At 43.9% G+C, this 22729-nt stretch overlaps 1 protein-coding gene across 3 annotated transcripts in view; it reads left to right on the top strand.

Moving 5' to 3' along the window:
• The window catches only part of GALNT7 (polypeptide N-acetylgalactosaminyltransferase 7), a 139074-nt gene that overhangs the window by 61388 nt on the left and 54957 nt on the right, over window positions 1-22729 (top strand). The window lies entirely within an intron of this gene.

The raw sequence follows: 22729 nt of genomic DNA, 5'->3' as shown, positions 1-22729 counted from the left end.
CCCTTTTAAGGAACAGACTCTTAAGATGTCGAACAACTGTTGTATTAAGTAAGAGTGCTGTATCCTGTTCTTGAAAAACTGCATTTTTAAAAGGCTTGTGCTTAGAAAAAAAAATTTTGAAGCCTTCCCAGTTTTCAATCTCATTCACAATCTTATATATTATAGGTTGAAAGGTTAGTTTGTAGAGTAAAGCAGCATCTGAATGTATAATTGTAACCATGTTTTTTAAACACTTTTTTCCTTCTGCAGATCAGAAGCTGTTAATGTTTAAGCTTAACAGCCTCAGGACTGGATTAAGTCTCTTTGTGCTGACATCTGTGTTGTGGCCTTTCTGTTTCCGGGTGCCTCACCTAGAACTGTGGACACAAGGACTCTGAATTTAACCCCATTTAGTGGAGACGCTCAAGCATTAAAGTAGCATTTTTGCCTGCTTCTGAGATAGACAATGCCTTTCTCCCCCTTCCGTTTTTTTATTATTGTACTTTATTTAACTTGGGGATCTCCTTTTTAAAAAAAAAAAAAAAAAAAAAAAAAAACCCCACTTCCCATGAAACCCCCCCCCAGATCACATCATTTCTTAAATCCAGGAATAATAGTCTGCTGTCAGACATGCACAGAAGAATAGTCATCTTCACATTATTTCTCCGGGGGTGGTTGTCTGACAATGCTCACTCATACTGTTTCACCCAGATGTGAACCTGAGGTTTGTTGACGTGCTATGCTTGATAATGAAATGAAAGCCGAACGGCTGCAAATCCCGCTAACCGCTGTCTCTTGGAAGGATTTACATTCATTGCTCCGGAGAAGAGAAAATTACTTCATTGTTAGGAAAATCCTGTGTTGTCATTCTCCCAGATAGATTCTGCTTGTGACCGTTGGCTGGCGTATATTTATTTGGCTGGTTTTCCAAACACACATTGCTTCTAAGTTTGCATATTTCTGGGGCAATGTAGCAGGTCTCTGCATTGAAGGGTTCAGGGCAATGGCTCTAACGATATTGATCTCTATTTAATAGCCCAAGACGGCTCTGTAGGTAAATGTTGGTACCCATGCGTAAAATTATTTGAAGTACCATTTTTTTTTTTTTTTTGTGCAGTAGGTTCATTTTAGCTGTAATCTACAGTATGTTATTGGTTCTTAACAACAGGTTCACTGACTAGCACAACTCGCAGGTCCATAGGAAAATCTCTACACCAATCCCCTTAATTACCAGTATACGATTTTGTAAATTGCAGTTAAGATATAATACGTGTGTGTGTGTGTGTGCTCTGAGGTAGGTTTTATTGAGGGTCTTCTGTCCCAGTCTTGACATGCATGAATTTATAGTGTAACTGTCCACATACAGGACTGCTGGTGTGGGTACAAAAAATACAAAATTAGCACACAAACACAAGCCAAAAAAGTAAAGTGACATACAGTATATGTTAAAGTAAAACCAAGAAGGCCTTGGGAAGAGGTACAGAGAGTTATGTTTTGTTGAGAAATTTGGCAGCATTTGACTGGTGTCAGATAAATAGATCTTATAAAGTATAGACATTAATAAAACCTAAAATAGTAAAGTAGTATACACATAAGTAACAAGAAAGGGCAAGACCAGTTAATGTTTAACCCCGTTGCTGCCGTAGGGGTGTTCGGCACATTGATTTGTAGGCCTCTCTGGCGTCAAAAGAGTTAATGCGCTGTTTTACCTTTTGTGTTGAACACTTCAAAACGGACCTATCCCTTTCTTTGGTTGCTCCCCCACAACCGTCCCCTTGTTAGGTCAAGCTCATAAATTGAATTGAATATCTTCTAAACAGAAGTTTAATATTCCAGTCAATCACGTCTTGGCTAAGAAGATTGCCCAGAACAGCTCGACCGTAGAGCTTGTGCTTTCAGCAAGAATATGATGAGTTGTTTAATTACATCACTACAATAATTGCATGTCTGATACCGCTTAATGAAATAAGCTGGCAGTAATTACTCCGGGTACCAGAGTCCTTGGCAACCAGGCATTTAGGGACTCGCTTCTCTTATGCCTGTGTCTTAGAAAAAGCAACTGCAGACCAGTGTGAATCTGTCATTCTGTGTGACGGCACTCGTAGTAAGGGAAGAAAAAAACGCTGCTTCTAGTTGCTGTGTAGAAAGCCGTGTTTGAGCCTATAATTTGATTGTAGAAAAATGACCTTGTAGTGTTTTGTTCCACTTTGTAGAAACGGGTTTCTCTACCTCTTAAAGGGTTGTGAATTCTTGATATCTTTTTATTCGACTAGTTTATCAAGAGTAGACTTTTATAAGCATCTGATTTCCACTCATTTGGTCACTTTTTATGGGTATATATACATTTCAACGTTAACACATACCATCATACAATGTTTGTACTTTTTGCTTAGTGATTTGGTAACCCACTTCACAGTAGATTTTGGATCATAGAGTTTTCAGAGAATAATCTATTACCCCTTCATATCTTGAGTTTTCAGCCCTTGAACATCACCGTTAATCACTCAGGTCTTGGATCCAGCTGTACCTTACAATCAATGACGCAGTACCATCTGAGCAGTGTATCTTCTTGCCAGGTGATTTAGGCAAGATGTATATCTTTTTCAGGTCGAAAATAACATAATAAAAACGCACTGATGTGTGATCAAAATATAAATCAACAGTCCATGTTACTAGCACCAAAGTATATCACAAAAATTAGAAATGTAATCCAGATGATCATGGATCTCCTCCATCGGGAGTTGATGGTCAGGGTAGACTCATTAGACTCCTGTAATACTGACTAGCAAGTTGCCCCGCCAGGGCAAAGGTGACGCACACAATACTCCCAGCGGTATAAAGGCAACAAATTAACACGTGCCGCTCGTGGGAGACCTATTATAAACACAACTTTAAAAAAAAAAAAATGCAAAGTATATGAAAACAGGGGACAAGTCCATCTAGCCAGAAAGAGGCATGCAGAAAAAACATACTAAAATTGAAGAAAGACGTAATTGCAAAAATAAGAAGAAAGAGAGCTGCAACAGTCCCTTTCTCTTGAGATATAATATTGTTTTGGGGACCTTTCTGTTTTGCCCTCTTCTCTTCTCCTGGTGTCTCTGTGGTTGGTGCTATATTATTGGGGTTGTCTTCCTCTTGGGCCTGTAGAAGCCCTATACGTGTATGGAGTACTGTGTGCTGACTGCGGTTTGCAGGGCAGCTCGGTGCTTAGCAGCTACTTTGCCAGGAAGCCTGAGACTGTTTCTGTGTTCGCGCCAATTTTTATTTTATTTCGTCTCTCTAGTTTACTGGAGTTTATTTATACCGGCCACTGTACTCTGACCTGAGCAACTTTGATTATCCACTTTCTTTATCATCTTTATTACATTTTGTCTTTGACATTTGTCATGGGCTTTACATGCCCTCTGCTTTGTGGCTGGTAATATTGTGTGTGGTATGTATGTATGTATGTATGTATGTATGTATGTATGTGTAAGAAACCAGAAGTTCAGGGCACTCAAACAGGTATATCAAAAATATATAAAGTTACTTATCTTTGCGGACAGGGTGCTTGCAGAGCAGCTGGGATCACCATCCAGCCGTGAAAATGGACAATATAAAAATAAAAAATACCGTAGCACTGTCTGTAGGGTATAAATAAGGTTTTAATCCACCAAGCAAGAATAAGGGGTCAAATACAGAAAAAATGAAGCAACGTTTTGGACCTCCCGGTCCTTTTTAGCAAGCTCCTCGTGATAAATGACCGGGAGGTCCGAAACGTTGCTTCTTTTTTTTTTTTTTTGTATCAATTTTTTTATTGAGAACAACATACATTCACATGAGTACAATAGTGTCATAGGCACATGACTAAATATAGCATGATGTGGTCTCAATGAGGGTATGTTTCTATAAGTGGGGGGGTGGGATGGGGGGGAGGGGTAGACATACTGAGGGGGGTCGGTGGGTGGGGGAAAGGGGGGTCTGTGATTTCAGTCACCCTCTCCATCTGTGGGTGGCCTAATGCAGGCCTAGTCCCAACGGACCGCCCCAGGTGTTCCAGATTTCTTTCTTTTTTGAAGTGAAACTTCTTTAGCGGCGTTAGTGTATTGATTGGTGACGGAAGTTACATCACTCCTGGCAGAAGAGGCCGTGAGTGTTGCCAGCTTCCACCAGGAGTCAGCGCTGGATGGACAGGGATCCACCCTCCCCCCCAACCCCCCGTGTCCCGCGCTCTGGCCTCTCCCCTCCCACTCCGTACACGGACCCCCTGCCCCCCCGAGTGATGCGCGCCCCCCCCAGTGAGCCGCCGAGCAGCCCCCCGTGTCCCTGTATCTCCGGTGGGGGGATGGCTGCAGCAGGACATACACAACCGTGTCCGCAGCTCCACCGGGGAGAGAGAATGGGAGCTGCTCCGGCCGTGTACCTCTGCAGGGAGGTGGGGGGGAGAGGAGGGAGGGGGGCTGCTCAGGGGACTCAGAGCGCACCCCCCTTCCCCGTGTCCGCAGCTCCGCCGGGGGTGGGGGATGTCAGGAGAGGGGGGTGCGCTCTGAGTCCCCTGAGCAGCCCCCCTCCCTCCTCTCCCCCCCACCTCCCTGCAGAGGTACACAGCCGGAGCAGCCCCCATTCTCTCTCCCCAGTGGAGCTGCGGACACGGCTGTGGGGGGCAAGACACAGAGAGACATACCCACCACACACAGAGGGAGAGACACACACACTGACTGACACACACACACATACACACGCTGACTCACACACACTGACTGACACACACACACCCCCGAGATGCGCTGAAGACCGGCCCCCAGAGTGAAGTGTGCCCCATCCCCCCAGTGAGCCGCGAGCACCCCCCGTGTCCCCGTACCAACGCTGGGGGGCTGGCTGCAGCAGGACACACACAACCGTGTCCGCAGCTCCGCCGGGGGGAGAGAGGGGGCTGCTCCGGCCGCGTACAGCTGCGCTTATAGTGACTGTGACGTCACGCTGCGGTCGCTGGAAAAATTGACTTCCAGTGTCCGCAGCTCTGCCAGGGCTGAGGGGGAGTCAGGAGTGAGGGGGGACAGGACACAGAGAGAGACATACACACCACACACAGAGAGACACCCACACACACACACTGACACACAAGGAATTCAGTTACTATAAATATAGAAGTGCAAATAGCTAAAACACGTGTTCTAAGTCAAACTTCTTTGTGTTTTGACACTAAAATTGTGTTTTGATTTTTTTTATTAAAACCATCACCATTACAAATACAATTTCTGTGACAAAACAGTGATAAAAGACACAGAAGTTTCACTTAAAATGCGCGTGATTGGCACACACAATTTTTTTCTGTATTTGACCCCTTATGCTTGCTTGATGAATTAAACCCTTATTTATACCCTACAGACTACAGAGAGTGCTACAGTGTGTGTGTGTGTGTGTGTGTGTGTGTGTGTGTGTGTGTGTATACATATGTATATGTGTGTATATATATATATATATTTATATATATATATGTATGTATACGTTTGTGTATATATATATATATATATATATATATATATATATATATATATATATATATATATATATATATATATATATATATACACATACACATACACATACACACACGAATAGACAATACCATTCTCTGACTTTCGAGATACACTGATCTCTTCTTTCGGTTACAATGGATAAAAGCAAGAAAGGTTTTTACTTAAAAACAGTGCATCTTGGAATGTATCTGTGACTGAAGCCTATCCCTCCCCCCTGTACAGTATGCGATTTATGACTTAAGGCAGGGGAGCACAATCTTTTTTTCCCCTGTGCCCCCATGTCGGCTCTTCCCCTCTTTTCGCGCCCCCCCCTCTTACCTTGGCGTCGGCGTCTCCAGGAGCAAGGTAAGTGCAGTTTACAGAGACCTTCGCCGCTTCCCCGACACTTCATTTAAATGCCTTCGGGAAGCGCGCGGGGCCTCTGTAAACCCCGAGCCCCCCAGATTGCGCACCACTGACTTAAGGTGTTAAATGGTCCCTAAATGTTGGTGATGTAAGTGTATGTGTGTAAATATAAATGTATAAAGTGCCCACAGTGTATATAGTGCTTTACAAAAGATGGGTGTGGAGTGGGAGTGTATACCAATGGTGTGGGTAGGTGTAGAAATGTAAGAGGGTGTTGCATTACTATTAGTGTGTATAGATACTATGTGGTACTTATTGGTATATAGGGATAGAATTACCTTGTACATTTGTATGTGTAAGAGACAGCCGTGTGTGTATTCATATAGCTCAGTATGTATAGAGATGACCTTTAACACTCATGGGAAGAGATTTCTCTTGTGTTGGGGTAGTGACTCATGAAGCTGCAGTCTCGGTTTAGGGTGTGTGTGTGTGTGTGTGTGTGTGTGTGTGTGTGTGTGTGTGTGTGTGTGTGTGTGTGTGTGTGTGTGTGTGTGTGTGTGTGTGTGTGTGTGTGGTCCCATCTGCGGATCGAAACGTCGGTTATGTTGTCTTGGTAACTCACAATATACTTTTTTGATTATCCATTGGAGTGCTGCCTCTGATTTCGTTTCAACGCGGTATCGTATTGTATATGTATGTGTGTATATATATATATATATATATATATATATATATATATATATATATATAATTCCAGTGGACTGCTTTAAATACTTGTGTGGTTTACATACTGATATATAAATCATATATATATAAATCACATTATATATATATATATATATATAATACTGAGTTAAGTTATGGTGAGTAAAAAAAGTGACAAAAACCCTCCACAGGAAAGCAAATATGCAAATATAGCTGTATGCTCATCTGCATGTCTTAGGCAGGTCTGCAACCCCGCCTTTCCCCATTATCACCCAGCATACAGCACTTCCACTGCAGCAAGGGATTCTGGGAAATGACATGCAAATGAGCACACAGTGTCACTTTTTGCCTCAATAACCATTTTTAACATGGTTCCCTATAGGCTTAAGCTTGCTGCATGGTCACAGCTTTGAGCACAGCCAGGGTTAAGGTGCATACCCAGAAAACCACCCACAGACAGCTGTTTCGACCTTGATGGGTCTCATCAGTGTGGGGTTGATTTTACTGGGATGCAAGAGAGGCTTATGGGATAGGCCAAACCATAATACTGAGTTAAGTTATGGTGAGTAAAAAAAGTGACAAAAACCCTCCACAGGAAAGCAAATATGCAAATATAGCTGTATGCTCATCTGCATGTCTTAGGCAGGTCTGCAACCCCGCCTTTCCCCATTATCACCCAGCATACAGCACTTCCACTGCAGCAAGGGATTCTGGGAAATGACATGCAAATGAGCACACAGTGTCACTTTTTGCCTCAATAACCATTTTTAACATGGTTCCCTATAGGCTTAAGCTTGCTGCATGGTCACAGCTTTGAGCACAGCCAGGGTTAAGGTGCATACCCAGAAAACCACCCACAGACAGCTGTTTCGACCTTGATGGGTCTCATCAGTGTGGGGTTGATTTTACTGGGATGCAAGAGAGGCTTATGGGATAGGCCAAACCATAATACTGAGTTAAGTTATGGTGAGTAAAAAAAGTGACAAAAACCCTCCACAGGAAAGCAAATATGCAAATATAGCTGTATGCTCATCTGCATGTCTTAGGCAGGTCTGCAACCCCGCCTTTCCCCATTATCACCCAGCATACAGCACTTCCACTGCAGCAAGGGATTCTGGGAAATGACATGCAAATGAGCACACAGTGTCACTTTTTGCCTCAATAACCATTTTTAACATGGTTCCCTATAGGCTTAAGCTTGCTGCATGGTCACAGCTTTGAGCACAGCCAGGGTTAAGGTGCATACCCAGAAAACCACCCACAGACAGCTGTTTCGACCTTGATGGGTCTCATCAGTGTGGGGTTGATTTTACTGGGATGCAAGAGAGGCTTATGGGATAGGCCAAACCATAATACTGAGTTAAGTTGGGTGGTTTTCTGGGTATGCACCTTAACCCTGGCTGTGCTCAAAGCTGTGACCATGCAGCAAGCTTAAGCCTATAGGGAACCATGTTAAAAATGGTTATTGAGGCAAAAAGTGACACTGTGTGCTCATTTGCATGTCATTTCCCAGAATCCCTTGCTGCAGTGGAAGTGCTGTATGCTGGGTGATAATGGGGAAAGGCGGGGTTGCAGACCTGCCTAAGACATGCAGATGAGCATACAGCTATATTTGCATATATATATATATAATCAGTTTAAGAAACAGAAGCGCAAGCTCCATAGTGTAACTGTAACACTTTATTACTTCATAAAAAGAGACGGTCTATAGGACCGCACTCACAAGGGGAGAATAAAATCAGGTTTCCCTTTGTGAGTGCAGGTCTTATAGACAGTCTCTATTTATTAAGTAATAAATTGTCACAGAGTTACGCTATGGAGCTTGCGCTTCTGTTTCTTTTTCTCTTTCTAGGGATCTATGAGGTTTGGCTCCGTCACTCAGAAGCTGCAGTGTTCTCCGTAAGGATCGTCATCTGGATTTCTTGTTCACTGAACTTTACTGGAACTGGTGTTGGACATTTTTTCTTATCGGCTTTATTTAATTTTCACTGATATCACTTGGCGTCATTAGACTGTATATCATTTGATATATCACTCGTACATCACACTTTCTATAGTGCAACTATACTTTTGTAGCGCACTGGTTCAGCGTTACTTTGTGTGTGTGTATAGTTTGTGTGTGTGTGTGTGTGTGTGTGTGTATACAGTATGTGTGATAGATATATATATCAAATGGAAATATTACTGTATGTTCATTTGCATGTCTTAGACAGGTCTGCAATACCCACCATAACCTTAATAAGTGTGGTGTGTATATATATATATATATATATATATATATATATATATATATATATATATCAAGGCCCCGCTTTTCAGCGGTACCGAGAAGGGGGCCGCCATGTCTGCGCATGCGCAGAACGGGCCAGTCCGGTGTCACGCATGCGCTTTCCGGCAATTTTCGCTTTCCGTTCCAAGGACCCGCCGCATGACTGGGGTCCTCCTGTATATGGGAAACCTGATTTTATTCTCCCCTTGTGAGTGTAGGTCCTATAGACCGTCTCTTTTTGGTAAGTAATAAATTGTTACAGCTGTTTCTTAAACTGATTGATTGATATATATATCAATCAATCAGTGTGTAAACCACACAATTAAGTATTTAAAGCAGTCCACTGAGAAAAATATAGCTTACGTTACCAGAAATTTTATTGCACTATTTTAAGTAGATGTAATATTTTACATTTTTCCTTGAGTTTATTGAAATATGGTGCTGTGCCAAACTGCATCTGCCTGCCTTTTCTATTTTACATGCCTTTTTAAGGTAAAGGGATAAAGGGCCATAGTTACTAAGCAGTGCTATTTCATAAGACACCTTCTTTGGCTGGAAGGCCCCTTGCAAACTAATCAAACGCTTGGTAAACATGGGCCAAAACTTTTGGTAGATTGAAATTATTACGTGATCACTAATGGTGAGTAGAATGTTTTTAGGCTGGCGAGCGGTTGCATGATAGTGCGAATCTGTTATATTGGCGTGCAGCCAATGAGACCTGCCCAAAGAAAGTGAACCGTGGGGTATACCAGCCCACACTTCTCTAATACTGGGTGCTTCGTCCTGCAAACCCCTTGTCCCGCTGACTTTTTTGCCTCTGTGTTAACATTATTGTTTGTTCGTCAATAAATAATTATGCAGGGACACGCAATTGCAAATATGAGCCGGTTTGTCATTCTTGTACAGGTTATACTCCTGGACACTCTCTGGTTCTTGGGGGGGGAAAATACAAAATCTGTATTAGATCTATAATTGGAGGTGGCTGCTTCCTGTTGCTCTGTATGAGAAGCATGTTTTACATAGTTGCAGATGGCAGATTACTGTCTGAAATCATATCTCTGAGCGGACGGAGCTCCTTCCTGTACCAGTGTTATCATTAGCTAGCAGGATCTTTCCCCCGCTGCAATGTTCAGCTAGTCAGTCACTGCTCTTACTCTCTCGCTGCCTGGCTGACATGCAGCATGTTGTTAAAGCTTTAGTCTTTTTAATGGTCATTTTAGTGTGTGTGTGTGTGTGTGTGTGTGTGTGTGTGTGTGTGTGTGTGTGTGTGTGTGTGTGTGTGTGTGTGTGTGTGTGTGTGTGTGTGTGTGTGTGTGTGTGTGTGTGTGTGTGTGTGTGTGTGTGTGTGTGTGTGTGTGTGTGTGTGTGTGTGTGTGTGTGTTTCTGTATGTTAATTTCATTTGCCATCATTTTTTTTTTGTTTTGTTATTCCTACAGAAAACAATGTTTTTGTGCTAAATATATTCCAGTTGAGTAAAAGTGTTTGTAATGTGATTGGGAAGCTTTGTGTTTCACACCCATATGACGTCTTTATATTACATCAATCCCCATGGTTCAGTTACCATAGAATACATTTAGCACTGGTACGCCCGGTGACCAGTTTTTCTTCCACAGAACAGGACACCAGCCAGAGGTGCATCCAATGCGAAAGCCGAGAACCCTTTGGGTGTCCAGCAGCGGCTCCTCACACCCTCCTGACATTAGCTGCCAGAAAAGCTAACAATTACCAAATATGTCTGCACTCACATTAGCTCATAATTAGGAATTATAGCCTTTTTCCAGGTTCATGATGACCTGCTGGAATATGTTCTGTGTTGTCCCTTTGTTGTCTGTCATTTTGCTCTTGATGCAGGGTTACAGTAGCCGGATTAATCCATGAGAACACTATTCTTTTCATGTGTTTTATGAGTTGTGTACATTTTTATTGGCCTGACATCAAAGTTCTTAATAGCTAGAAAGAAGGTGTGATCTAGTAATAATTGCTCTTAGGTCTTTGTGACCCTGGGCTCCCTCTGCTCAGGCTCCAAAATGAGTTGTTGGGGATTTATTGTATAAATGAGTCGGGCACACAGTACTGCTGCAAACCCTGTTTGTTTTTATTCAACTGTTAATGCCATTTTTGATGAGTTTTAAACCATTCTTTGATTTCTACACCAGGTTTTTAACCCACCTCCCCAGCAGTGCAAGATTTCTGCAACACTTTCCTGTTTGGGATAATTTGTTGCCAATATTCCCAGAAGGTTGAGCTGCAAACAGTAACAATAGATAATGTTACCTTGGTAATATAAGAATATATTGTAGCTGCTGAGTTTCACTGCCGGATTGATTGAAACTGAAAGGCAGCCATTATGTTAGGCAGACAACCAATCAGGATTTTTACAGATTTATAACCGTTTCCTTACCGTGGTTCCCGGCGTCTGGGTGTCATGATGTAATATTGCCATAGCATTGTGATGTCACATGACCCCGCGGCATCATTTGATGCCACGTTGTCATGGCAATGCGTCTCCAGATGACGGCTGAACCACCGTAAGTGAGGTTTACAGAGGCCTTCGCCGCTTCCCTGGCACTTAATTTAAGTGCCTTCGGAAAGCGCGCAGGGCCTCTGTAAATCCTGTGCCCCCCGCAGTTAAACTCGCGCGCCCCAGTTTACGTACCGCTGCATTAGATGATATTTCATTGGGGTTTTTTGTTTGCCTTCCTCTGGATCAATATTCTGTAAGTACAAATATAGGATAACGTATCTGTTGTCTAAATTAAGCATAGGTTGAACTTAATGGACATATGTCTTTTTTCAACTCCATCTACTATGCAACTATGTAACTTTGTACTACCCTTGAAAGCCATTAACAATCTTGTTATAATACATTAAACATATCACTGCCATTGGGTCAGTTTAATCGATTGGGGGCTATATATTTTAGAGGTTATCCTTTTCCTTGAGCTCTCATGTTCTGCAGTGCTTCTTCCTGCGGTTCTCTGTAACTAAGGCCCTTTTTAGCGCTGATCTTCTTTGTATTGTTTCCATGCACGTTGTAGTGTTGTATGGCTGTTCCTGAGGCCTCCATCCTGTCACTCCGATTAGTTTTGTATGTCTGTGGCTAAGTTGAGTCAGCAGAACACCCTACTGCTGTGAGAAATGTGCTGTTTTACCTATTTATAGCATGCATTGAGAAACCAGCCACCCCCTCACAGCCTCGGGGGCCTGGGCCCACACTGCAGCTCTTACGCCAAGCCAGCAAACACGGTTAAACCGGTCTTACAGTGTCGATATAGGTATCAATCATACCAGATTTTAAAAACATGTCTCACAGAGAATGGCTGAGTCAGGGCTGATGTCATTAATACCAGATCAAAACTTGTCCAACGATGACTGCACTAACGTCCATGCTGCTCAATCATTCATTGACGCCTATTTTCATGGCCACTTCAGGGGGCGGCATGGCAGGGGCTCCTTGTAAAACAAGCTAAAGAGAACAGGGCAGGGATCCTCTTAACACGGACAGATGAACCTTGATCAATTCTCTTTACATCTTTATTCATATAATCCTCACTGAGCTGCGGTGTGCTTAATCGGTGCTGATACGCCCAAGCTTACAATTGGGAATGAATATTGCTTTGCCCATGCCTTTTTAAATAGTGATCTAATAGTTTGGTTGGGCCCGGGGGAAATTAGCATTTTTCTCTGAGTAGTGATGCTGTAATCTCTAAAAACTAAAAAGAACCCACCATATGCATTTGTCGAATAGAAAGGACAATATTTAAAATCTATTGTGATTCTTCCCGCTTTTTTTCATTTCGGGGAACAACTTTTCACAGCCACCCCCAGTATAGAGAGTGAAGTTGAAACTTTTCAATTGATTTTAATTTGCCGGCTACATATTCTCTGCCGGGGCCAGGCAAGTATTAAGTGGGCATTTGAAATTTACAGTTGCTTATTCATTTCAGTATCTAGATGCATCAGGATAGCAAGCAGGTCAGCCAAAAAGGAAAACAAATGTGATCTCCACACCCTGTACCCCATTACTTCTCCATGCACATCCAACATCCACGCGTTCCTTCTTCCTCGCGAATATGTAACGTGACTGCTTTGCTGCTAGACTGGACTGCAATGCATTGCAAAATCCAATCTCTCGCCAACAGATAGGTGAAGGGTTTTTTCATCGCTATGACCATGCACGATCATTTACACCAGTATCGGACACATAGAAACGTGACATCAGACACTAAAAACACACTGCAGATACAAAGTTTTGTTAGAGATGTCATGGTGCTGCCGATTTTAGTTTAATGATCTCCCCACTGGTAAATCCTGTAATTTGTTAAAGATGGAAAACTGGTATAAGATGTTTCAGAGTATTGTGGTCAAAAAAGAATGGACCATAAGGGGAAGTATTTTTTTTTTATATCAGAAAATTCTAACTTCATCTTCAAAAGAAATGAAAGAGATTGGTGACTTTCATTAGCATCTGTTTACACGATTGCAGTTGTGTTGCAAAAGCAGGAACTGTGGCTCAGGTGAAAATTGAAAAGGCACTAATCTGGCCATGTAAAGCTGTCAATGTTCAAACTGCATGAGAACATCGCACGTTTGTCCAGCCTGTGACTGGTGCAGAATGAATAGCATGCAGCTGGCACTGAAGAGTTTAACCAATGCAATGGCCTTTTAGTTTAATGTAGGTCAGGAGTAAGATGCTTTGGCTGAGTCTCCCTGTCGTAATTCTAATTGGCCCCATTAATGTATGTCTGTTTTAAGATTTCAGACCTAGCAGGTTACTTGTACATTAATATGTGTACTGTACGTTCTTGAAGGTTGGACCCAACATAATAACATGATAAAAGTTACAAGATGTCATGTTAAAGGACCAGTTCCCCCTACAAAATAAAACTGTTTCTGACCTGCCCTTTGGGTTTTTTTTAATGGTTTGTCTCCGAAGCTGAAATATGATCTTCCCAGCTCCGGGGACTCCCTGGTTTACCTGTACTAGTAGCCCTGGCATCGGCTGCCGGGAACCAGGCGGCTTAAATCCACTGTTTCATACGGACCAATAGAAAGCGGCAACATCACGCATCACGTTTTCCTATTGGCCCGCGTGATATGTGATGTTGAAATAATCAATAGGTAACTGCTACTGTTCCCTGTATGTATCCCGAGTACCAGGCGGTCCCAGAGTTGAAATAAAAGGGTTGCAGCTCTGGAGATCGCCCGTTTCCCACGGGGGGCATTTCATTTGAAATCCTTTTTAAGGTTTCGGAGTCATTACGTTGCCTGTCGTGTTTTTATTTTTATTTTTTACATTAAAATCACTTCATATCATAGATGCAGCACTTTATCCCTCTGACATTAATATATTTGAATGAGTATTTTTGAGCTATTACTCCTGCTTTATGCTACTTTTTACATGCAGCTGTTACATCCATGCTTGACAATTTACCTGAGTGAAAATGGAGGCTGTACCACACTCTCCTGGCTTATTATTCTCCTAAAGCGTGCACTATGACAGCCATTTTTAAATCTTCCTCCAAATGTCCCCATTTGCCCTTTGGTCAAACGGGCAGTTCCACAAAACAACTGACCCGTCCCTGTGGAATGCCGCGGTTGTGGGAAAAAGAAATGAAGAATTTGGTCACATCTGTAGAGAACATTGGCAGCAGCTGTGGCCGGGACTATCTGAGGAAATATCTTGACCATCGGAGAATTGCGGCACAAAATGTGTGCGGATTTGCCCATGAGGAACCCATGTTTTAGAAATCAGCGGTGCTCAAACTGGGGGGTGTGGGCGGTTGCAGGGGTCCTGCTCTTCTCCCCAAGGCATTTAAATTAGTAACACTTCCTGGGATTCAGACGCGTCTCCATGGCAATACGGCGTCAAATGGCACCGCGGGGTCATGTGACGTGACGTCACCGGCGTCCAATGACGCCGCGGGTCACGAGACCCCGGAGCGTCATTTAGCACAGCTGGCAGGTAGGAGAGGGAGTGCGAGACAGGGGGAGGCCAGACGGGGGCGCAGCATCAAAAGTTTGTGCTCCCCTGTTTTAGATCAACTTTCTGAGGCAACAGATCAGTTCATCAAAAGCAAAGGTTACTATAGTTCCTGTAACACTGAACTGAAACGAGGAGGGGGGGGGGGGAATCATGTCTGCGTTTAAAATGTATAATTGTATCTAAAGCTGCAGTGCTGTAACATTCATAAAAATGTTTGTAAATTCCAGTATTTCATCAACCGTACACTAAAATAGTTTTATCATGCAAGATGTTTGCGTCACCTGGAACCCTGGTTAGGAAACCAGTCGAGCCTTCCTGTTAAATTCTAAGATGTGAGTTATATCAGTAAGTTGTTGATTGAGAAATGTTAAAGCAGCCGTCCAAGCGACATGATTTTTGCTTTTTTATGTTTGAAGCAGGGTGTCTCTGGAGCACAATGGCGTTAATTTCAGCTGTGGTCCCCCCCAACACACCCCAAGCTTCCCGACATACTTATCTCCGCAGGGGTGCCGGTATCTCTGTGCAGTTTAAATCTCCTGGTCACGCACGCCAATAGGAAGACACGAGGGATGACGTCACGACTTCCTATTGGCCGGTGTGACATGGGACATTTAAGCCGCCATTTCGATATTCCCAGCCAGAGCTGCTACTGGCACCCCCTTCCGAAGTAAGTATCTTGGGAGGAAGGGGTCCCCAGAGCTGAAATCAACGTGGTTCAGCTCCGGACAGCCCTTGATTCATTTTTGTTTTAAATATCACATGGAGTGCTACTTTAAGCCTGCACTCTTGTGTGCAAAGCTGCTGCTACATTTCTATGCGTTAACTCTCAGCACCTGTTCTTCAGGAGATTCAATTGCCCTCTGGCAGGCTGCATCATTATTGGCAAAGTATAGTCTCAGTTGAAAGTGTTTCTATAGAGTCACATCCTTCCTGTTCCTCGCCGCATACCTGCCAACTAATTATAAGCAATCAGGAACTATTTCTGCTGGTCATTCTGTTCTCTAAGCATTCTGGGATTTGAGATCTTCATGCACTCCACGTGTCATACAGAAAATGTCCACTAGATGGCAAAAGATGTCAAAGGTTATTATCTGCACCAATTTCTAAAGCTCAAATGGGTGTATCATGCTTATTCTAGCTGCACCAGACTGCAGCCCCTGTTATCCGCTTTGAGGGGCCTTCTGCTGTTCTGGCTGCACGTTTCCCCTCCACTCTTTATTTTGGGCCGTCCAGTGTCCCAGAACGATTAGCCTAGGGATCTCCTCATGAACCTGCTCCTGGCATTTAAGCCAGCCATTTCTAAGACCAGGAAGCAATGTTTGGAAGGAGGGGTCCCAATGAACATTGTAGAGGTGTCGCGGGCGCCGTTGCGCTCCCATATCCGGGCAGGTACACCCACACCGATTCCACAGAGACGGTTTGTTTGCCTCCCGGTGGGCGTCAGGCGGGGTGCTCTGCTCAGAATCTCCTAATCTGGATTCCGTTAAACTAACCTCCTATTTTTCTGCACTTTAATTTCATTTACAGTTGCACTGGAAACTGAGTTGTGTTGAATTTATTGTTTTAGCCTAGTATTTTTTGCTCACTAAATCCTAGGACCAATGAGTTTTCAGTCTACTGGCCAATCTGGTTCTACCAGACTAAATTAGACTGCTTTCTGTGCCGGTTCTGGCAAACTAAAATGCTAAAAAGTATGTTTATATATGTTATAGATAATATGCTTTCAAATAATATCCTAACAAAAAGCAGGCCAAGGGAGTGTTCTGAAATCCTAATCCTGCCCACTGTTTTTTTTAGTGCATCACAAATAGCATTCTGCAATCCTTCTGTAGCCCCTTTTTCCCCACCCGAAGGGAGATTTGGTTCTGGTTACCGGGTGTAGTGCTGCTCACCTGTTAGGCTCTCAGGATTCTGAGCTTCCGCCCCTGTATGTGGGGATAAACAGGACAGGTTTACGGATCTGATTCTCTTACTCTTCGGTGCCGTGCCTCCATCCAACAGGGCCTATCATGGATAGGTGCAGTCCCTGCAGGAAACCTCTTTCCCTCCCCCTGAATGACTGCATCCTCAGGCAGGAGAAAAACAAATATCTGGTGGTCTTTATTCTGGTCCCACCGCATACATCAACAGCACACTGACATAATACAGCATATCTTCTTCTGTGGTCCCTGGAGCCAACCCAAGCAGCTTGAGGCCCCAGGAGTCTCTCCTTGTCTCCCATACTCCCTGGTGGAGTATGGGGTAGGTGCTTCCACTCCCCTGCAGGAGGGAAGGCCTGAAACCAGGTCCCTGGTTCAGCATAGAACACACTCCCCACTCCTCCTGAGCGGTGACGCGTCACGTGGTGCGCTGGTGAGCCTATCAGCACCGGGGGCTGTACTTTCCTGGAGCTGTCAAAGCTTCCCCCACCTCCAAAAAGTAGGGGATGGGGGATGGGGGGGGGGGGTGGAGTGTCTGTGTGTGTTTATGTGAATATATATGTGTGTGTGTGTGTGTGTTTCGCACAGCCCCGATGTCTCTCCCCCTCCTCTCTCACACACACTCCTTTACAGCGCCCGATCTATCTGCCCCCTTGTATCACTCCCCCCTCCCTCTCCTGCTGACCCACAATCTCCTCCACCAATCTCCCCGGGCTCTATGGCTGCGCCTCCCCCCCCCCCCCCCCCGACCCGTTTTTAGCCACGCCCCCGCTCCCTACGGACCGCAGATAGCGGTGAAGTGCCTCGCCACGCGCCGCCTGTATGCAGTGCGGGCGCGGTGTCGGATGCTGTGGGGCCTCGGCTTTATTGCAGCGAGGGCAGAGATTAACCCTAACACTGCCTGTGCTTGTTCCAGGATTTACGTGTTGGGCAGAGACGTTTAGTAGCCCATGGGGTTACCTGGCTACACTTCTATAGCTTCTGAGCATTCCCTTCTAGCATTCTGAAACCCCATGTCTTTAGCTGTTTGTAAACTAACCTCCGATAAGGGCAGCCGTTCATTTTCTGAACACGCTTTTTCAATGTTTTTTTTAACCCCCGTCATCGCCGTATTGAAATAATGATTTTGTGACCTGTGTCCGTTCTCATCCACAACACACAGTGAATGAAGCCCAGCTGCATAGTGGGTATTTTTCACTTTTTCACCGCAGTCATTTTTAGCCAATGCTAGTAATGTTTTTGTAAACCTTTTTCTCTTTTAAGAAAAAAAATATTAGGTATGCTTTAAGCACCCCGATTTAACCCATTAAACATAGCCGTGCCATTCATTCTCAGGTTTTACACAGGCGACACATTTTAAGTATGTATCATATGTATCATTCTCAAACATCTGTGTGATGTTTCATAAATCCTAGGATTTTAGGTCATTCTGTGGAGTATGGTGTTCTGTTTAACTGCGTGCCTTGTGCACATTCTAGATAGCAGTAAGCACACTTTTTCTTAACTTGTACGAACTCCCTCATTATTTAACTTTCTGCGGAAATGTGAACACCAGTAGAATGACTTCAGCCCATAATGTAAACAAAGAATTATGGGGATGTTCTGGATCCGTCTTCGCATCCCCAGGGCACCGGCAGCAGCTGAAAAGTGCCAATTATAGGTGCAGGTGCAGGTTATATCCCTCTGGATGAAATCCAAACCCTACAAATGTCAGAGTCTGGATTAGCATGGGAAGATTAATTGCCGTTGTTATCTGCACATTAGCTGGGATTGACTGCTTGAGGACTGCAGGAAAGGTTGCAGATATTAAGTTGAAATGTGGCAAGAATAGCACACGTTTATTACTTTATCCAATTTCACTACACAGTAAAAAGAAACAGCCACATAATCTGCACGGTTTGTAGATTTATGTGTATACGTAGAGAATAACATGCGGTTAATCGTCTTGTGTATGTAGAAAACGGATTTAATCCCCTCCCTGCCAGAGGAACCTGTAACATGCTGTGGTGCAATATAGCTAAGTACACTTGAATTATACAACGCTATCCACTACTGGCCCAACTCAGAAATGGAGAAGCTAAGAATTATGGGACCGTAAACTTCTACTCATTAAATAACAGGTCTTGGCACGGCCCAGCTCTTGAATCCTCTGATTTGAGGTTATTTCTTCTGTTTTGGAATGATGGATTATGTGATTCACACACACACACCGCTTTGCATCTCCCTTTTAAACATTTTTACAAATGAAATCTTTATTTTTTTTCCCCTGCTATGCGCCTGCTAATATATCTCCCTGCAAACGTAAAGAAAAATTGTATTTTCCTCGGTACTTAGCCATGTACTTTGCTGCACGGATTACTGAATCGGGCCTACATTTGAAGTCCTGAAACGCACCCAGATTTATTGCACAAATAGTCCAAATGAAAGAAGATTTTAGAATGTGTTTTTGCCTATAAATAAACATAGATTGAGTCAAGTGAGGGGGGATATGAAAATGAAACTTGAATTATTTTGCTGCTGTAGAACTGTGGGGGCCCTCATGGTCCATTTGCTGTAAGTGAATGTAAACACTGTTACTGTATTGGGATCCTCCAGCGGACTGTATATGTCATTATATGATGGGCTCACCGCTCGCATGAAGATTCTCTGGCAACTTAAAGCTGGCTCAAGAGTCATTGAGAAAAAACGGTTCAATAAATTGCTTGCAGATGCTTCCAAATGCCAGGATTTTCTGCAAGATTGATTTTCAAGAGGAGGCTTGTATTACTACTGTAAGAATCAGACATTTGTCACCGTCCGTCTCTATCTTTTTTTTTATTATTATTTTTATTTTACCTAATTTAAGGAGACACCGTGTGAGGATATCTGGTGAATAGAATAAAACACAAAGGGAGAAAGCCCAGAAATCGCCACGTTACTTGGTAAAATGTGACACAAACACATTGTAATTAAATGAAACTGTAGTTTATCTCACTGGCAGCATTTCATTTCCAGGCTCGTTTATACCAAACTTCTGCTGTATCAGTGTCGTAGCGAGACATGTGGGAGCCCCCGGGCAAAACAAATCAGGTTTCTCTCTCTCTTTCCTCTCCCTCATGTCTCGCTCTCTCGGCTCGCTCTGCTGTCTCTTTGCTCGCTCTGCTGTCTCTTTGCTCTCTCTATCTGCTGTCTTTTTGCTCTCTCTCTGCTGTCTCTTTGCTCTCTCTCTCTGCTGTCTCTGCTATCTCTTTGCTCTCTCTCTTTCTCTCTGCTGTCTCTTTGCTCTCTCTCTCTCCTGTCTCTTTGCTCTCTTTCTCTCTGCTGTTTCTTTGCTCTCTCTCTCTCTCTCTCTCTGCAGTCTCTTTGCTCTATCTCTCTGCTGTCTCTTTGCTCTCTCTCTCTCTCTCTCTCTCTTCTCTCTCTTTGCTCTCTCTCTCTCTTTGCTGTCTCTCCGTTATGTCTTTCTTTCCCTCTTATGTATTCCTCTCGTGTACTTCATTTTCTCTGTGTCTCTTCGTTCCTGTATCGCTTGCTCTCTCTCTCTCTGCTCTCTCTCTTTTCTCTCTGCTCTCTCTCTCTTTTCTCTCTGCTCTCTCTCTCTCTCTTAAGGTGGGTTTTAAATGTGGATAGAGAGGGTGCTAGTCGGGTACTGAGGGGAAGGGCATTCCAGAGGTGCGGGGCAGTCAGTGAAAAAGGTTTAAGGCGGGAGAAGGATTTAGATACAAAGGGGGTAGAGAGAATGCATCCTTGAGCAGAACGCAAGAGTCAGGATGGAGCATAGCGAGAAATTAGGGCTGAGATGTAAGGAGGGGCAGAAGAGTGTAAAGCTTTAAAAGTGAGGAGGAGAATTGAGTGAGAGATGCGGGATTTGATAGGAAGCCAGGAGAGGGATTTGAGCAGGGGAGATGCTGAGACAGATTTAGGATAGATTGTAGGGGAGACAGGTGAGAGGCAGGAAGGCCGGACAGCAGGAGGTTACAGTAATCGAGATGGGAGAGAATGAGGGTCTGAGTCAGTTTTAGCAGTCGAGCAAGAGAGGAAAGGGCGAATCTTTGTAATATTGCGGAGGAAAAAGCGACAGGTTTTAGATACGTTTTGAATGTGAGAGATGAGGCGAGTGTGACCCCTAGGCAGCGTGCTTGGGCTATTGGGTGAATGATAGTACTTCCAACAGTAATGTGGAAGGCGGAAACAGGGCCAGGTTTAGGAGGAAGTATGAGGAGCTCTGTTTTTGCCATGTTAAGTTTAAGTCGGCGAAGGGCCATCCAGGATGATATTGAAGAGAGATATTCAGAAACTTTGGTCTGTACAGTAGGTGTAAGGTCAGGGGTTGAAAGTAAATGTGTGTGTCATCAGCATAGAGGTGATATTTAAACCCAAGAGATGTGATTTTTTCACCTAGAGAAAGTGTGTAAAGAGAATATGTATGTATTTCTCTAGTGTACTTCATTTTCTGTGTGTCCCTTCCTGTATCCTTTCCTTTTCATGTCTGTTTTTACCCCTGTGATTTAACCCATCTCCTCCTTCTCACCTTTCCCAGCCTGTCTCTCGGGCTGCAGCTCTAGTTCCACGCTATACTGCACTTGAGGCCCCGCCCCCACCTGAGGCCCCACCCACCTATGGATTTCAGGGCCCCGCCCCCTGACACAGGCCCCACCCACCTGCAGAGGAAGGGATTTCCCCCTGCGTCCTTCCTGTATTTCAGGCCCGCAATGTGCTGCCAACAGGGGTGGGGGAGTGCATGCTCCCTAAGAGTGCGGGCCCCTGGGCTTCGCCCTGGCTATAGCTACGCCCCTGTGCTGTGAACAAGTTGCACAGTCTACTGATATGGAGTATCTCTATACCAGGGGGGGGGCAACTCCAGTCCTCAACAGCCACCACCAGGTCAGGTTTTCAGGATATCCCTCCTTCAGCACAGGTGGCTCAATCAGTGTCTCAGTCGTTGATTGAGCTACCTATGCTGAAGTAGGGATATTCTTATACCTGACCTGTTGGTGACCCTTGAGGACTGGAGGCGGCCATCCCTGCTCTATACTACTAGATTCTTTGTAGAGGAGATAGAAATGAAAGTAGCACCTGTCTGTAGATTGTTACCACGTGTGAAACGAGGGACGTGTGTGGTGATACCCTATAACCACAGTAATACTGTAACCATTAGCTATGTGCTTTCATCACAGATAGGGGATCTTTGTGGTAACCTTAGAGCAGGGGTTCTTAACTCCAGGCCTCAGGACCCCAACAAGTCGGGTTTCAAGGATATCCCTGCTTCAGCACTTCGACTGAGCTACCTGTGCTGAAGCAGGGATATCCCGAAGACCTGTCCTATTGGGGGGTCTTGAGAAACACTGCCTTAAAGAATCAGCGGGTCAACCGATATCCGAGTTGTAAAACTTTTCACCAGGCCGCTAAGTTTTAGGAATAACAAACTTTGTTCACCTATTATGTTATTGGAAAGCCAAAACATGGTGGTGTTCAGGATCCTGAGACACGTTGTCTCCATGTGCCTGAGACACCCTCAATGTGCCTGTAAGCTTTTTGGACCAAACCACTCATTGTGCCTGCAAAATTCTCTGTTTTTAACTTTTTTTCATTGTCGGTGCTATAAGAGAAGTTAAATGATTCTATATCAGCGGCTCCTGTTTGTTCGGAGCCGAGTTATTTATGGTTGTGAGCCAACTTGAACTTGGGAGTCACTTGAACCATACCGAATGGTCCTGTGAACCATAATTCTGAATCAACCCATGCACTATGTATAGTACATTATATTCTATTAATGCAATATACAAATAAACAATATATGATTTATTATCACAACTTGTTTTCTTCCTGAGTACAGCTCAAATGATGCTGTGGAAGCTCACACAGCAATAGATGCATTTTAATATTTGTCCGGTAGAGGTAGAATCCAGATTATGGTCTAGAAAAATGTAGATCTAACAATTCTATAATTTCTTTATCCCAATGATGGCTGTGTATAACATTGTTTGCGCTCGTTGCTCTTGCTAATAACTAGAGATGTTGCCCTTT

The sequence above is a fragment of the Ascaphus truei genome, chromosome 1 (genome assembly GCF_040206685.1).
Source record: "Ascaphus truei isolate aAscTru1 chromosome 1, aAscTru1.hap1, whole genome shotgun sequence".
Taxonomy (NCBI): domain Eukaryota; kingdom Metazoa; phylum Chordata; class Amphibia; order Anura; family Ascaphidae; genus Ascaphus; species Ascaphus truei.
This window is presented reverse-complemented; position numbering and strand designations above follow the sequence as displayed.